This window comes from Mus caroli, chromosome 4 (assembly GCF_900094665.2).
Source record: "Mus caroli chromosome 4, CAROLI_EIJ_v1.1, whole genome shotgun sequence".
NCBI lineage: Eukaryota > Metazoa > Chordata > Mammalia > Rodentia > Muridae > Mus > Mus caroli.
Genome location: NC_034573.1, coordinates 120,436,944 through 120,454,952, shown reverse-complemented (window position 1 = coordinate 120,454,952; position 18,009 = coordinate 120,436,944). Strand labels below are relative to the sequence as shown.

The 18,009-nt window shown below is 53.3% G+C and overlaps 1 protein-coding gene across 1 annotated transcript in view; it reads right to left on the bottom strand.

Annotated features, from left to right (window-relative positions):
* The window catches only part of Sdc3 (syndecan 3), a 33,211-nt gene that overhangs the window by 9,655 nt on the left and 5,547 nt on the right, over positions 1 to 18,009 (bottom strand). The gene's annotated exons all lie outside the window — the stretch shown is intronic.

Genomic DNA, 18,009 nt, shown 5'->3' with positions numbered 1-18,009 from the left:
CCCCAGCCATGAGAACCCCCATACAGGAGAATGGGCTCAGAGCATGCAGTGCTGAGTTTGAAACCAAGACAGGTCATTTGCACCCTGGACGAGTTTGAACATTTGTGCACTTGGTAAACAAATAAAAATGGCTCCCTCACTATCCTGAGATTGCCCTGGTGCACTGCAGATTCAACACAGGTCCACCATCACCTCGTGTGAACAGTACCCACAGACAGGATCCCACTGGGGTCTCAAGGTAAATAACTTTAGGTGGCAGCCACCAGCCCAACTCACAGATGAGAAAACTGAGGCTCCAGTGCCCAGAGGGCTAGGAATCCAAATGACACCAAAAATTGGCAAAGGCAGAGAGAGAGTTCTAGAAGACAGACATGGGTACTGGGGAGGCTGAGGACCCAGGAGAGAAATAGCAGAATAAGGAAGGGAAGGGAGAAGGGGACTGTCCTTGCTGAGCCAGCCCGAGCTCTTCCCATAACAGAAAGTTAGCTCCCGCCTGGCCTACCCCACAGTATATGCACACCCAGCATTGGCACAAGCCCCATGGTACTTCTGCTTCCAGCTGGCTTCTCCAAGCGTCTAGCTCCCCGGGCCTAAGAACCCTTCCCGGTCAGAACCCGGGAAACCTGGAGCTGGTGTTCTCAGCTCTAACTGTGCAGCTCCCCTGGTAAGTCCACACTTGGAGCCAGCCCTAAGACCCTTAAAGGCTGGTATGTAGACTCCCAAAGACTGCCAAGTAGCCTTGACTAGCCGCCTGACTTACCCTGGGGGTGGTCCCCACCCACAGGCTTTGAGAGGAAGCTCCTGGTATTAGGATTTGAAGCCTAGGGCATTTGTATTTTACAACCAAAAATCCAAAGAGAAAGGCACCCTAGACAAGGGAAACCTGATACACCCTGGGGTTGGTCAATGCAGCCGCCTCTCTTGGGCTGGCCTTGCCTACCCTGCAGGTTCACCCAGCACCCTCCACGGCCCCTGGTCGCTCTGCCTACTGCTTTCTTCCCAAGCCACCTCCAGTGTTACTTTTTTTAAAAAGCATCCTATGCTCCCAAGTCATGATGCCTGAAACTCTCGAGCAGTTTGCTTTGAAGTACCAATGTTTAGGGGCTGCTCCCATCCACCATCCACTAAGATGCTCTATGGTGGTGGCTGCCCTCCCTGGCTAGCAAGGTTCCTTGCACCGAGGAGGCTTAGGATGAACGATTTGGAATTAGGATCTGGAATGGCCAGAGGTGTGGCTACAAAGTCACCAGGCTGGTCACAGAGGGTCCAGTGCCTCTCCAGTGGGTGGGTGTCTTGGGGGTAGCACCTGGGCATCTGCCCCAGCTGGCAGTGGGGAGCCTTGGAAGGTGTATGAACAGAGGAGAAACTAGACTGGTGCAGCACTAGATTTACATTCAGCATCTCACACCCCTGCCATTCACAGACCCTTCTAGAATTCATGCAGAGCCAAAGAGAGGCTCTTAGTCCTGGCTTCCTGCCCCTAGCCCCCAGCACCTGCTCCAGAGCCCCAGCCAAGCCAGCCAGGGCAGAGAGCCAGGAGATACCCCTCATACAACACACACACACACACACACACACACACACACACACACGTCTGGAAGTAATGAATTAATCAGTATTTACTTTATACCAGTGAGTCACGGGGTGGAACAATTAGTGTAATTGCCCCCATGACTAATCACTGGGTCTTCCTCCTTTGTAGACATCCCCCGCCAGTTCCCATCTCTGCCCAGCCCACACTTCCCAGGTCCTGGGCTGCAAGAGTCACATCTTCTATAAGCTAGAATCCTGTGGGGACTTTGGGCATCTGTCCCTCTTGTTGTCCAGCCAGTAGCCCGATCTCACACAGCAGGATGGGGACTAAGCAGGGACCTCTATCTTCCTCTTCTGCTTCAAAGGAACATTCTAAGAGATCTGTCATTCGAGGGACCCAAAATAAGAGTGAACACAGGAGCTGGACAGTGGTGGCGCATGCCTTTAATCCCAGCACTTGGGAAACAGGGGCAGGTGGATTTCTGAGTTCGAGGCCAGCCAGGTCTACAGAGTGAGTTCCAGGACAGCCAGGGATACACAGAGAAACTGTTTGGGGGGGGGGAGTGAACACAGGAACCAAAATGGGAACTCAAGACTCCTCAGTGGCCCAAGAAGGGCTTGTATAAACCCAGAGACAGCTCCAAAGCTACAGAGACCCTGCAATTGACACAGCTAGAGACACAGGCATGCACCAACACACACTCACCTAGAGGCGGCCATTGAAGGCAGCAGACTGGCATGCTTTTGGGGGAGCATATGAGAGAAGGTGGGGAGTTCCATGCAGCTCTGAGCTCAGAAAGGAGCATATAGCCTCTCATGAACCCATCAGCCTCCACTCAGGTAGCACTCACCTAGATACTATTCATCCTGGCTCAGTAGCCATTGACATGACAACGGTTGTCATGGCAACCATATTCTCCATGCTAAGGACCAGGAGCTGCAGCTCCCCACAGAGCTGGAGAGTGTGTGTGAGAGGGAGATGGGGAAGGATCAGAGGACAGGAGGGATGGAGAGGGGTAAAGCCAGAGCAGGCAGGGCTGGGGAGAAGGGGAGGTGAGAACATTTGAGATGGGGCTCACATCCCAATTTAGTCTCACTCATCAGAGGCTGCTGGGGAGAGGCAACCTTAGCAATTTCCCCATCATGCCTCCACCACACATCCTTCCTCCAGAGATGCCTGGGCAGAGCAGGAGGGTAGCCCATAGCCCAATCACCCTGAGGTCACCCTGTGGGTCTAAGGAGGAGGAGGAGGCTTGCAGAACACTAGGGATGCTGGTAGCTGGGCTCCCAGGGGACAGCCTTCAAGGCAGCAGTGAAGAAAGCCTTAAATGTCACAATGGTGGGGGGAGACAGTATCTCACCCCTGAATGGCATCTGCATTTGCCTGACTTCACACTTGATGAGCACAGCTGTCTTTGTCACCCCCTTAAAGAATAGAGTCCTAGTGCCCTGTTGGCCTCTTTTGTCTGACCCTCTCTGTGGCTTTCCACTAAAGTGGTCTACAACCCCCTGTGACTGAGCAACCTGCAGACACCCATGCCCCAGCAAGTGACTGAGAGGAGATACAGCCTAATGTGCACCTACACAAACTATCTCAGCACACCCCCACGACACACACATACCCACCCCCCAACACACAAATACACAGTCCTTTGAACACACACCCAAGTATACACATACATAAACATACATGTATACACATCCCAGCATATACACACACATATACATATACACATACATACCCATATATACACTTGTACACACACACATGCTCCTTCACACAACACCTTATTAGACACACAACCCAATGGACGCCGTTAAAAGTGGCATTGACAGACCCCGATGCACATGCCCAGTGCAGCTTACCATGTGTGTGCCAGCCCAGTCTTGTCCCAGCTGTGCACATACCTTAGGAAACTCATGAACTGCTCCGCACAAACCTCAGTGGACTCGGGGCCACATGTGCCAACGCTCACCTCCATGGACGGATGGATCTGCCGTGTGCACATACACATCCCCTAGGTCACGTGGCACTCTTGTTCCATTGCCTGCTCCACACATACATCACAACTTGAAGTCAATCCCTTCATACTCGCACATCAGGGCAGCACCCCTAGTCCAGCACTCACCACGAGGGAAAGAAGTATCCCTGACGTGTTTTCTGCCATGGCAGAAACATGCCAGGCAAACATGGAGCAGAATGTCCTCCTTCCTGCCATTGGGGACCTGGGTATCAGGTCGCCGCCGCCACCACCACCACCATCACCACCACCCTCATCATTATCCCCTGGGAGGGAGGGTCATTTTCTTCAGTCTACAGAGCCAGACAGCAAGGCTGGCCAACACCAAGGTGTGAGCACCACCCTCATCCCGAGTCCTTCTCTCTGAGTGCTCCAGGCCACCCAACCCCATGTTCAGTCAGGGTCCAGGGTTCCTACATATGTGGCCAGCCTGACACCCACCTCAGCATTCAGCACCTACCTAGTCACCAAGCTTGACCTCACTGACTGAATCTGCTTCACAGCACACCCTGCCCCGCCCCCCCCCCATGACACAGGCCCCTCATTCCTGGAGCAGGTACCTCCAGACTCACAGAGATGCACCCTCCCTGGGACAGCACAACCTCACACGTGCGTGATCAGCTACAATGTTCCACCTCTCCTTATCACATGCATGTGGAACTGACCCACAGCCTCAGCCCTCAGTGACACCCAGACTCCTGTCCAGGGATGTGGGCCCTATGGTAAACAAGCTCCCCTAACCACCCATCCATCCATCCACAGACCTCTCTCCCCAGTGTCACGGAGCTGGGGAGTCACTGGGCTTCCCAGTACCTGAGCAGAAGGCTTCCTCCTGCCGGCCACCCCATCTCCCCAGATTCCCTGCCCAGGACCAAGCTAGATGAGGCCTCAAGTTAGAGATGTCCCCACGGTCCAGAGCAGCCACTGACAGCTATCTTTTAGACACATTCCTTACTCAGAGTCCTTTCTAAGCCACCGACCAAGTCCCAAGAGAAGCTCGCCACCTCCTTCCACACCTTGTAGAGAGACAGGGCAGTGCAGTCTGGTCCCTCATTTCCTCATCTGTGAAATGAGATGGTAAGAGCAGGGATCTTGCGGCACTGGGAGGAGTAGCCACGCTGTGCAAAGCAGGAACGGGAGGGGTGGGGGTGGGAGTGGCGAGTAGCGATTGATTACCAGTTACGTTAATCTCTCCACAATTATAGAAGAGAAGCCACAGTCTCCTCCTGGAGGAGACAGATGCAGAGGAAATGCCTGCTGATGCCCAGAGAGGTTGGATAACATTGCCAAAGCCACACAGAGGACTAAAGAGAGAGGCTGGAGCAGGAAGACTGGGTGCAGAAGCATTCGGACACATAAATTAGGTCAGCCGCCGGGGACGAGGAGCCCAGAGCCCTGCTAATCATGCTGCAAAAGCTAGAACAAAATCAAGTGTAATTAATTCTGCCCCGGCTTCCTTCCCCCAAGTCGCCAGATTAGGGCTCCACTGTCCTGGTGACCAGAGACAATGTGACCTGGGCTGAGAGCCCAGCATTAGGCTTGGAAAGTCTTGCTGAGTTCAAGTCAAGCTCTATCTATTTGCTGGGTATCACTGGGCAAGTTATATAACCTCTCTGAGCCTATATTTGGCTAAATAGTGACAATAATAACATCTGCTTCGCAGAGCTGTTGTGAGAATCCAGTAAGGCAGTGTAAGGAGTGTGAGCCACCAGGCGGATGGTGGCTCCTGGCCCGTCTTTGGCTGATGTCCCCACAGCGTGCAGTCCCACACCAGACCTCAATTTTAAGTCTAAACTAGGCCTGAGAGAGCACGGTGTTCAAGTCCCTGTCCCAACAGATGCAGAGATGGGCAGGAGAGGAGGGGAGCAGTCCAGATTAGCCCCAGGGTCCCTGTGGGCTCCATCCCCAAAGGCCCTCAGCCCTGTGAGAACTCTGTGCTGCTCATGTGTCACCAGCTCCACCAGGGAGACCCAGAGCCTCTCTGCAGGAATGTGGGCTGTGGCCAGGCTCTGGGCAGAAGGATGGCCAGGGTGACAATGACAGCATGGATAACCTCAGTCCTACCCCTTCCCAGTCCTACTCCCCAGCTCCCCCTCTATCCCACCCCACCCCACCCCCCACAGAGCAGCGCTAGGTTCAGAAAATGTACCCCCACCTACCCCTCCCCAACCCTCATCCCCACCCCCATTCTCCACCCCTACCCTACCCCCAAAACCCACCTAACCCCCACAAACCCCACTCCCCACCCTTCACCCCCACCTAGCACATCCCAGCCAGCCCAACTTCTTTGCAAAGGAAATCAAGATAGCGGCTGCACCCCTCCCCAGCTGTGTGCCGGAGGATGGGGGTGAGGTGGGGGTGTCAGCAAAACCTCCCTTTATCACCTTCCCCAGCTTGCTGGTGACCCCCAAATCTCTATCCGTACAGTGGTACCAATGCCTACCCCAGACCAACAGTGCACAGGTCAGGTGAGCTCCTCCCCACTTCCAAACAAGACTCCTCCTCCTCTTCCTCCTCCTCTTCCTCCTCTTCCTCCTCCTCCTCCAAGTGCAAAAGAAACTTCAGTGGGGCCTCAAGAACACAGCCCCAGGGCAGTGCTCTGAATAAGAAGGGGAACTGGAAACAATATTCTTCCCAACAACAGGGGACTACTAAATAAGCTAGTGTACATGGAATAGTATGTAGCTGTCAATAAGTGTATTCTCACCCACCCATGCTGCCTAATTTGGTCCCTAAAAGGCCTGAATGTATCCCAAAAGATTTAAAAAAAAAAAGTTGTTTTGAAAGAATATTTCAGAATAAGGGGAAAGTTGCCCATTGACTGCCAGAGAGGGACAGCTGGGTCGCTAAAGTGACTGCCGGGTACTTCTGTCCCTCAATGCCTGAATGGCCCTGGCTGGACACCAACTCTGTCAGTCTGCCCTTCCAGACAAAACAAAGGCAGTATGACCTCTCTGGGGCATCATAATGGAGGCTGGGCCTAGGACTGTCGGCAGTTAATACCCTCACCATCAAGTTCCAAAGGGACACTATTAAACATACATGGCATGGAGCCAGTCCAGCAGAGCCCTCTACAAAAGTGACATCCCCAAGTCACATTTCAGAGAGCCGAAGAGGCAAGCTGGCTCTCTGAGCTGGTCTCTGGTTACTAGCACTTGGCACAGGCTTTAAGCGCTGGCTTTCTGTTTTTGACCCCATGTATGCTTCCTAAGCACCTCCCCCCACCTGCTGGCCAACCTGGCTGCCACCTCCCCCACCCTGGCCATCACCCTCATCACGGTGGTCCTGCAAACAGGCACCCTCTGAGCTCTGGTTCCCGTGAGTGGAATTAGCCCCTGCCATTGAGATTTGTGAAGAGAATCCAGACTGTGTGCCACCCATCCAGGTATGAGATACAGGCAGCGGCTCCACAGCACACATTATGTCTCCTGTGTTTGGATGAAAGACAATGACCAGCCCTGGTAAGCTAGGGAACTCCTCAGCCCAGGCTGAGACAACTCCCACTGTTCCAGCCACCTGCTCTCATCTGGGTCACCTTTGGGACCACCCTGACACACTGCTCCTTGATGCCCAGCCCTGAGTTGTGCAATGGAGGAGCACCCATGGAGGCCTGGGTCCTCTAGCCTCTGCGGAGTCCTCCTCCCACGTGACACCCCAGCTCCTGGCCTCGGGCCTCAGTGGGCTCTGCTAGGTTTCCTTGACCATGCTGGGTCCCAGGCTCTTCTCACTTACGGATACAGACACTAAGACTTCTGACCACCAGTGTGTCCCAGTAGGCCTTGAACCCCTGACTGAATCCTGGAGCCTCCAAGAGTGCACACAGGCTCCAAGCTGTATTATGGTGCATCCCCTGGGCATTTTTCAGGAGGCTATCTGAGACATTCCATCCCTCACTGTGAAGAACAGTTAGTGCTCCCTGTTGGGAGCACTCACCATGGGCCTGGTTCTTTGGATGCACACAGTCTGGATTCTCTTCACAAACCTCGTGGCAGGGGCTAATTCCACTCACGGGAACCAGAGCTCAGAGAGGTAAAGCAACTGGCTTTGGGTCTCCCAGCAATAGGACTAAGATACAAAACCAACATCAGTGGAACCCCACAAACTCCCTACTGTACATTGACCTGCCAGGTTATTTACCTAATGTGCGTTCACACGCTAGGGCCTCAGGTCCCATCCTTCCCCAGTCTGTCTTCCCACAGGAGGAGAGCTGCTTTATTTCAGGGGACTCTGGATGCTCTGAGCAGCCGAGGCCTCAGGAGCCACCATCCCCATGTCCAGGTGGAGCATGACACATCCAGAAGGATTCACAGAAGACACCAAGGGAGGTCTGACAAGGCAGAGCGCTCAGAGCCTGCCTAGGAAGCAACACACTTGTCCCCAGCCACCTCCCTCCTGATTCCTGGAAGCCACCTAGATCATCCAAAAGGAGCAGGGACCCAAGCTAGACCAAGCAGGGGCCAAACCCCAGCACTGGCTTTCTGCAGCTGGACAGTCCTAGGTAGAAAGCCTACCTCTCTGAGCCACAGTTTCTTTTGCTTTGCTTATGTATGCTTAATAACAACATCAACCTCAAAGGGTCAGGGGACCTGACCCGGAGGGTCCAGTAAGAGCCTCCCTTCTCAGTGAGCTGTCCACCTGAGCCTCAGCTTCCTGTCTGCAGACCCTGACCCAGGGCAGGGGGCCTTGAGAATGGAAGCACAGGGTCCTGGGCACAGCAGGTGGCCCATGGCCAGATCTCCCCCCCCCCCCCCCCCCCACTCTCCCCTCTTGCTCTCAAGATATGGCTCTGCAGTCCCAGCTCCCCAGACGGGCCTGGCTCCTTCAGCTGAGCACCTACATGTGCTAGGCTTTTGAAGCAGCCCCTCAAGGGACAAGTTCTTGTCCATCGTCACCAAGCTTTGTATCTCGTCCACTGTGCCACCCCATAGACACCTGAGAGGTGCAGGGACCACGGTGCTCAGAAGCCAGAGAACAGCCCGCTTAGGAAGATGCTAGGGGAAGCGACCTCAGACCCCCTCCAGAGGTACAGCAAAACAGCAAGGCCACTTTCAAAAAGCAGCCTGAGGTTCTTCAGAATGTGAAACAGAATATCTATATGACCCAGTAACTCTACTGTCTTTCATTTTTTGAAACACAAAAGCAGGGCAGGCAAGAGGGCTCAGCTGATAAAGGCACTTGCTGCCAAGGCTGAAGACCTGAGTTCGATTCCCAGAGGTCACATGGTGGAAGTCAAGAACAGGTTCCCACCAGTTGCCCTCTGACCTCCTCCTCCACCGTGCCCAACATAAACAAAAATAAAGAAAATGCAATAAAGAACAGAAAAGCGGGACTGTCCAGAAGAGGCAAAAGCGAATCCACCCTGACTGGATGCACAGGGTCGCTGCTGGGTGTGCACTCAAGTCACTAGAAGAGCATCTCTATTACCAGATGAACAGTTACTGTGTCACCGTGCCGAGGTTCATGTGATCCTTGTTCTTAGAATGTATCACCCGCTGCGAGGATACAGAAAGCAGGATCCATCCACATAGAGGAATATTACTCATCGGAGAAAGCTGCAACGATGGCAGACACTGCCCCGTGAGTAAACCTCTTGCCAAGCCTTGTGCTAAGGAACAAACTCTGTCCTGCAGACCTCACACTGTGCGGCCCCCTGGAAGGAAGTGTCTAGCCTGCTGACTGCTAGCCCTAGCTCACTGGGCACACAGGGAACAATGACATTGGCACAGGCTCTCCTTTCAGAATGATTAAAAAAAAAAATTCCGAAGGCGGTGGATGTGATGGCACATGCCTCTAATCCTAGCATTTGGGAGGCAGAGGCAGGCGGATTTCTGAGTTCCAGGACAGCCAGGGCTACACAGAGAAACCCTGTCTTGAAAAACAAAACAAAACAAAACAAAACAAAACAAAACAAAACAAAACAAAACAAAACAAAACAAAACAAAACAAAACAAACAAAATATTCTGGAGCACTGACTGCTCTTCCAGAGGTCCTGAGTTCAAATCCCACCAAGCACATGGTGGCTCACAACCATCTGTAATGAGATCTGATGCCCTCTCTTGGTGTGTCTTTAGACAGCTACAGTGTATTTATAAATAATAAATAAATAAATCTTTTTAAAAATTCTGAAATAACCCAGCATGATGGCACACATCTGTAGGCCCCCCCACCCTACCCCCACTTCTCACCCCCCAACCCCACACTTTGGAGGTGGAAGCAGGAGGCTTAGGAATTCAAGGTCATCTTTGGCTCAGAGCAAGCAAGCTTGAGGCCAGCCTGGACTACCGGAAACCTTGTTTGTTTTTTGTTTGTTCGTTCGTTTGTTTGTTTGAAGTCCTAAACTAGGTGATAGTTGCAGCTCTGAATTACGGCAGCCTCCACCCTTCTCCTGTGACCACTGGAGAACATACAGAACCTCAGGCAGACTCACCCAGAGCTACTGTGAGATTCCCACAATGCCTTGCAGCCACATGGGGCCCAGCGGTCCTGTCCTTCCATGTCTTACACCTGGCACCTTGTATGCATCTCCACTCTTGATGCTGGGACCTCTAGCAAGCATAGCAAAGGTCACCTGAAGACCGGGCACGGTGACACAGTGACAGCCCATCTGGTAACAGAGAGGTTCCTAAGTGCCTTGCATGCACACATAGCATGAGCCCCATGCTTCCAGGAAGAACTCAGCGTGACAGCTCAGGATTCAGAAAGACGCACAATTTGAACTTGGTGAACTGTTTTGATTCTGGAATTTTCCACTTATTATTGTCACACTGTGGTTGGTTGACCTGTTGGGAGTAAAGCCACGGTAAGGGAGACATCTGCACTTTAGGGCACATGAGTCTCCTCTCAGTACAACTGTATGAGAAAGGCAGAAGCATACAATGGAGGCTCAGAGGTAGAGAGGAATGTTGGTCACACAGCAGAGCCTGGACTCAAATTCAGAATCCCCAGAGAACCTATCATGCTCCCTTGCCACATCCCAGTGCTCCCATTTTGGGCACCCAGCATCCAGGAGAAGCCGCATGGTGGCAGAAGGACAAACCCCTGCTGTGGAGCCCTCAGGTAATGAGGACCCAGCCAGGCCTCCCTGTGTCTGTAGGCCACCAACTCTCAAAGGGCCACTGAAGGGCGCAGGTGCAGCTCACATCCAGATGCCCCCCCCACACTTGGGAGCCCTGCTAGCTGCCCTAACAACAAGATACAGGCCCAGAGGGGGCCCCAGAGGCTGGGCACAAGTCCATCTGTCCCCTACCTTGTGGCTGTCCAGTGTAGCCTCAAGGAGAGACAGCCCTGTGGGCTCCAGGATCTGTCCCTCAGCCCTACCCACCTCCATTTGGCTCCCAGGCTGAACCTCTACCAAGCCAGCAGCAGCTGCCAAGCCCCGGGCAGTTTCCGCTCTCTGCTCCCAGACGGAGGCCCCATCTGTCCTGAGGCCTGGCCCAGGCCCCAGCTGCCCGCCTTTGTCTGGCAGGTTCTCAGTGTCCCCTTAGTGACTGGGTGGGGGGAGCATGAAAAGGCCCATATGCTATCTCTGCCCTCATCAGCATCCCAAGATGCTTGGGTATATATGCCCTGCCCTCCCCTTAGCCTTCAGCACAGGCTCCTGCACTGGGCTCAGAGTCTTACCCTGCCTTCAAGGGCCTTGAGTGCTCTGGCCTCCACCCACTCTGCAGCCCAAAGACAAAACTACCACATCCCTTCTACCAAGACTGCTCCCAGACCCTTTCCAGGCAAGGCTGGAAGAACTCCCATAACACCAGCCTGGCCCTCTTCCCTACAGGGAGCTGCATGGGGCAAGGCCAACACAGAGCAGTGGCTGTCTCCAGCCCAGCCTCAGGAAAGAATGAATGGGGGGCGGGCCTAAGAGTGCAGAAGGAATTAATAAATAAGAGAATAATTAAATGAGGTAGGGAACTGATGAGAAAGGAGATGAGTGAAAGTCGGAATGAATGGGGGGAATGAATGAATGAGAGAGGGAATGCATGCATGCATGCATGAATGAATGAATGAATGAATGAATGAATGAGGTTACAAATGAATGAGTATCAGATGGTCTTGCCCAGGATCCAGCTTGGAAGAAGACAGTGTTAGTGACAGAGGACCTGAGCTGAAATGATGGCCACAATCTGGATGCCAGCCAGTGGGTTGTTGCCAGGGCAGTCTTCCTCACTGAGCCTGGGATGGGGTGGGGATGTCACCTCTGTGGTGGCTGACACTCCTCCCACTACCATCATGCTAGCCACAGCTTGAGGCCATCACTGTAAGCTGGCCGCATGAGCCCTAATGTTTTCCTCAGTGGAACTGGGACTGTCCTGTTTACAGAGGGGATTTAGAGGCACAGGTACAAGATGACCTGCCAACTTAGCAAAAGCCCAAGTCACAGCCTTGTCACCTAAGCCACCTCCTTCCATCATCCTCAACACACACTGCTACCCGTCCAAACCTGGACAGAGCTGAGCTGGGAAGAAACAGGCAAGGCTCAGCCTGCATGGTCTTAGGTCTTGGGTAGTGTGGGGCCCATAGCCCAGTGGCCCACCAGGGGACCATGCTCATCCAGCAGCCACACACCATGACGTTGCCTGCTCAGTGCCACCTCCTGCACCATTCTGCTAGTAACCCACAATGTCCTTAGTCACCTCCCGGTCTCTCTCTAGTAGTTGTCCCTTTCTTAGGGGACTCACAGCTCTTGTCTTCACTCCCACCCTGTCAGCACCCAGAATTGATGAGTGGCATATAGAACCAGTTCTCTGAGGGGCCCAAGAGTAGCTTTTTGGCAGATGAAAATGAAGTGCCTCTGGGGGTTGGGCGGGAGACAGAGCTCCCAGTGTCTCCTATGCCCTTGCCTTAATCTCCCTAAGGAGGCCAGATGACCAGCTGCCCCCAGCCAGAGCTCTGGACCCTGGGATTAAGACCTGGATTAGGGACAGGCATGTTCCCGTGAGCACAGCTCCAGCATTGTGCCTGCACAACACATACACATGTGGCCAGAGGGCTCCTGGAAGCTCCTAGGGGCACTGTGAGTGTGCACGGGAGGGGATCAACTGTGGGTGTGGATGTTATGAGTCTGAGCCTGCTCCTATGGGCACAAGGGGTCTTAGTACCATGGGAAGAGGGTCCCTGCCACTTGTCTAGGAGTTCATGTACATCCATCTGTGTCTTCACATGTGTGCATGCATGAGTATGAGTGCATGTGGGAGCCTAAAGTTGATGCCGGGTGTCTTCCTGCTTTCATGGTTGAAGCAGAGTCTCTTGCCGAACCCAGATCTCAGTTTCTGGGAGCATGGTTAGATGGCTTGTCCCAGGGACTCCTAGGGTCGGCCTCATGAGTGCTGGGATGATACATGGGCCGCCATGCTCACCCAGCTTTTCCTTGAACTCTAGGTTTTCACATTTGCACAGCTAGAAAGAACTTCAATTATCGAGTGCCCAGCCTCTGTGTGCACATCTGACCCTCACAAGGTTGCCACAGCATCTCCCAACTTCCTTCACCAAAATCTATGTGCAGCCACCGGCTTGGGGGTGAGCCTTAGCAGCTGGGGCAGTCTCTGCACCTACAGGCTCCTAATCATCAGCTTAGATGCCTGGCAACATCCATGTACACCTGCCTGCAGATGACCTAGTCACTCACCATAGCTTATAGCTTGGACAGAAACATGACATAAGTAACCGTACATGGTAAAGGGTCACCCAGGGGCCATAACCTCCCGGCCAGGTCTAAGATTATTCCCCCACTTCATGTGACAGCAAGATAAAGCAAGCTTCCCAGGGCCATCGGGCACAGGACCCTGACCAGCACCACCAGTGTCTACTGTCCTCGAAGCAGCTTTGGCCTCAGATTCCTTGGGGCTTGTTAAAGGGAGAGATGAGCTCTTGACCAGGAGGTGAGGACTCGCAAAGGGGTGTCTAGCCCAGTTCTAACCAAACCCTGTGCCTCCAAGGAACAAGTCTTCAAGTCCCCACAGAATAACAGTCAGGGATGGGAGAGGTCCCCATCAGCCAGTAAAGGAGGAAGAGCCAGCCTCGGGGAATTGGAGTAGGAGAAAAACAAAACAAAACCAAAATAAAACAAAACAACAATAACAAAAAAACCTAGGAAGGAAGAGGGAGGAGGAGCAAAGGTGGAGGAGGGGTTAAGGGTGGCTGAAGGGGACACCTCCAGGTAATCCAATCCCCAGGGCCCATTTTCAAGGAGTTAAAGCACCGCTACATCACACACACACACACACACACACACACACACACACACACACACACCTCCATGGCTACATCTCCCCAGCTGCGCTTGCTTTCCTCTTCTTCCCAGTTTGGAAGGGGGGGGTCGTCATACAGGGGAGGGCCAAGGAGAAAAGACAAGGTGTTAGAGTGAGAAGAACCAGAAATAAATCAAAATGAGGATGTGTGAAAATGGGGAAAAGAAACAATACAGCAATGTCAGACCAGGGAAAACAAAAAAGAGATGTGTGAGTTGGGCCGGGAGATGATGTCATAGGCAAGGGTTGGGGGAAGTAGCAGCTGCAACAGTGTATCCAAGACAGGGCTCCCCAGAGGGGAGGTAACGATGTAACCCTGTGGGGAGCCAGACAAGAAGATGCAATGAAGCAGGACCTTCTTGGCAAAGAATCTTAATGTTGGGAAAGAGCAGGGCCTGGGAAGCTAGGAGTGGTAGCAAGGAAGGTTTAGCAGCTAGGAAGAAGGGCCATCTGAGCTGGGCTTTGGAGCATGAATAGAAGTTCACTGGAGGATTCTACATAGGTGTAAAAAGGTCACTCAATGGGCTGCTCAAGGGGTCTTGGGTGGGGTAGTGTGCAGGATGCGTGGGGCAGAGGAACCGGTCTGAAGCCATGCACTGGAGAGCAATGAGAGTGAATGTGGCATAGATACCGAGGAACACGAGAGCATTTGGGGGCAGCCAAAGGAAGGCTTCTGAGAGCATCTGGGGGCAGCCAGGGGGAGGCTTCTGGAGACAAACAGTAGAACCATGCCTGCACTCTGGTCAAAAATGGAGACCGGTAAAAGGCAGAACCTGGTGTGTGTGTGTGGGGGGGGGATGCACCCTGGGACTCTAGAAGGTTCTTAATCTCAGTTTAGTAATCAACTTGCTGTTACTCTGGCACCACCAGTTTCCTCCCCACAAGCCTGGGTTAGCTTCATCAGGGACAATAATGACAGAGAGCTGTCCTCATTGAAGTCAAGGAGCCCCTGGTCTGAGTCAGCACCCAGCAGTCATACAAGTTCAGGGACCTGGCAAGACCTTGGCCTTTACTTCAGTCTTGATGCAACACCGGATCCCACAACTTCTCTGCTGCTGGCAGTTTGTGTAATAGATAGAACCCTAGCAGCACACTGCATGGGTTCGGATCCCAGCTCAGCTCTAACTAGCTCTGTGACTTTGCGCAAAGTATTTCATCTCTCTGTGTTGCTATCCTATTTCAGCAATGAAGATAATACCTGTGTCTTTCTCACAGGGCTGCATGTGGTTTTGATACACCAGGTTTGGTATCCACCTACCCACCCACTCACACACACCCTCAACCCCTTATAGGCCACATTCTCTGCCACAGGGCAAAACAGAGGTCTCACTTCACAACGAGAGCTGTGTAGAGTGTAGCGTATTCTGCATTAGGGTCAGGGATAAGTTGGGTGGGGCCCACTATTTAACCCCAGCATGTGCTGAAGCACAAAGTCAGAAACCTGGAAGTGGCCATACACTTAGCAACAGGGCAGGGACAGAGAAAAAGCCTCCATCTCAAAGAGAGGCTTGCCTGCCTTCCATTCAAGGTGCTTTCGCCTCCTCTGGCTGGCAACCCTACTGTTCCTCTCCATAGCTTGTTCTTCCAATAGACCACGGCCCTTCCTGCTTCTGAGCCTTTGACCACGCTGACCCTCGGTCACTCTCCGAGGGCTGGAATCAAGAAGACTTCCTTTGCGAGGCCTCTCCTCAGCCTCCAGGGTCAAACCAACTCCTCACCTCCTTGACTCCTTCCTTCTCCATTACTGGAGCTTCAGAAGGTCTAGAGGCAAACATGAAGTGGGGTGTGGGGGAGACATATGCACCTCACACAGGGGCTGTGGGTCTGGTGAGTTTCAGCAGGCAGCTGAAGACGAGGACCCAGTGATATGACTCCACACCCAGTGTCCTTCCTGACCCTGGGTGGCCTGGATGTGAGTGACCATGTCCCCAAGGTCAGGAGAGAGATGGCACTCAGTGTGACCAGAAAGCAAAGGAACTCCCACCCAGGCCCAAGAGGAACCATGAACAGGACACGTGAAGGGTGTGGGACACTTGAGGTCAGACCATCATCGGCTGTGAGGACTGGCCGGCCCAGATCACCCTCATCCAATGGCTCCATTTCACAGACAGTTCCAGTTCTCTTTCTCTGGATGAGTTGCTGGAGGAATCACCTCAGAGCCCAGGCAATCTTAAAGGAACTTGATACTAAAAATAAAACCTGCCACCCTTGTACCTACTGACTGCTGAGCCAGCTTTGCCTCCCAAAGCCTAATGAACAGGAGCTACCAGTCCCTTCTCCACAGAAGAGGAGACCCTTGCCGTGGATGGGTTGGACTCGCCCTGAGTGAACGGAAGTGGGATCCAGCCCCTTCTCCACAAATTTCACATCCTCTTGTAGCCATCCGCAGCCAGGCAGATAGGCTGTTTAGACTAATACTATAAGCCCCCAGTATGGGTCATGCATACAGTAGGCGCCCAATAAAGACTGCTGCACCTGCTGAGCAGTCCATCGCCAGAATTCAGGAGCTGTACCCAAGCCCTCACCACTGTGTGCTCTACTTGGTGGCCCAGTGCCTCGGGCAAGCACCCAGAAGAATGCAGAGCACTATGTTTACCTTGGCAGACCTCTTGCTGCCCAGATAGGGTAAGATAGGGTGACGTGACATCCCACAGGCTGTGCTGAGGACCCAGAGGTACCTAGTGACCACTGTCCCTGCAATTGTCATCCCTGCCTTCTGCCTACACCCCTCGAAGGCAGGATGTGAGTGGGATTCAGACGCAAGCTCTGCACCCCAGGTAAGGCAATGACAGCATTCAGGAGAAAAGGACAGATGGACACCCACACCTGCCACGCCCTGGAGAAGTGTGCCTGTCATGGGTACCACCAGGTACCCAGAGCAGAGGCCAGCAGCTCTCCCTACTCCCCAGGATCCCTCAGCTGTCCCCCAGGCCTAAAGCTGGAAGGAGGGAGACCCCAAAGAACCATCACAGGCTCCTCCTCCTCCCTCCGCCCATTCTGGTGCTGACCACGGGGATCGAACTGGCAATCAGCCAGCTGCAATTAGACTCCCAGATGTCACTGGTCCTGCTTCTATATGACTCTTCCAGCCTGGCTAGGAGATAAGGTGGGGATGGTGGGGGTAGGGGATCCACCAGGCAAGGAGAGGGTGCAGGATGCTCTAGCTGCTCAGGCACAGTCCACCCACCCTTGAAGGTGTGACACAACATCAGCCACTCGGGGCAGAGCTCCAGAGTAGGACGGGGGCAGCTGGGCACAGACTCTATGTCCTCTTGGCATGTGTGGGCACTGGTGGGTATCTGTCCATCCCAGAGCCTTGTAAATAAGACAATGATACCAGTCTCCTAGAGAGGCTGGAAGGTTCAGTGAGCCAGCCACCTATAAGTGCAGAATGTATCACCATGTTTGGGCAAGGCCCAGGTCATCCACTGAGAGGGACTGGCTGAGGGTGCCCATCTCTACAGGACCCTCCCACTCCAAGGTTCCTAAACATTAGCCAGGCCTAGGGAACCAACAGAACACAACCAAGTGCTCTGGGTTAGAGGTTAGAGGACCGTGGGTGTGTGGGCCGTGGCTGCTCAGCTTCCACAAACGCCACCCTGCCCAGGGATTTGCACACAGGCAACCTGATCTTCTGGGAGTCCCAGGACCATGGGGTCTGAGCAGTAGATAGGTCTACCTGCCTCCAGCCTGCACTGCTGGGAACAGAATTCCCAGAAACTCAGCACCATGGAGCCTAGAAAATACTTTGCCTAATCTGGCCTAAATCCAGCCAGCTGCAACTGGGAGTCCCAACCCAAGTTCTCCTACTCAGAGCCCAGGGCTCTGCTTCAGGCCATTCAGGCCTGGCTCCCACACTGTGGAGGGAAATTCTGGCCCTGTTTCCAGACAGCAGCTCCGTAATAAGACCAAGAGGGCAAGAGAAAAAAAAAATCAAAAGCCTGGGCAGCTAATAGCAAGAAGCTAGTCTAACATTTACAGGGGCAGCCACTCCCTGTTCACTCCATAGCCTAACTCCGATAAATCTCCCCCCACACCCACCCCACTCCCTGCAATAAACAGACTCAGAGAGATTGGGCTAATGTGCCCAGATCACACAGCAAGAAACTAGAAACAGGAGGATTTCAACCCTCACCATTTGGCACAGACGATTCTGATCTTCTGTTTCAGATTCACCTTCAGATTCAGTTCCCTCCACTCCCCTCCCCCC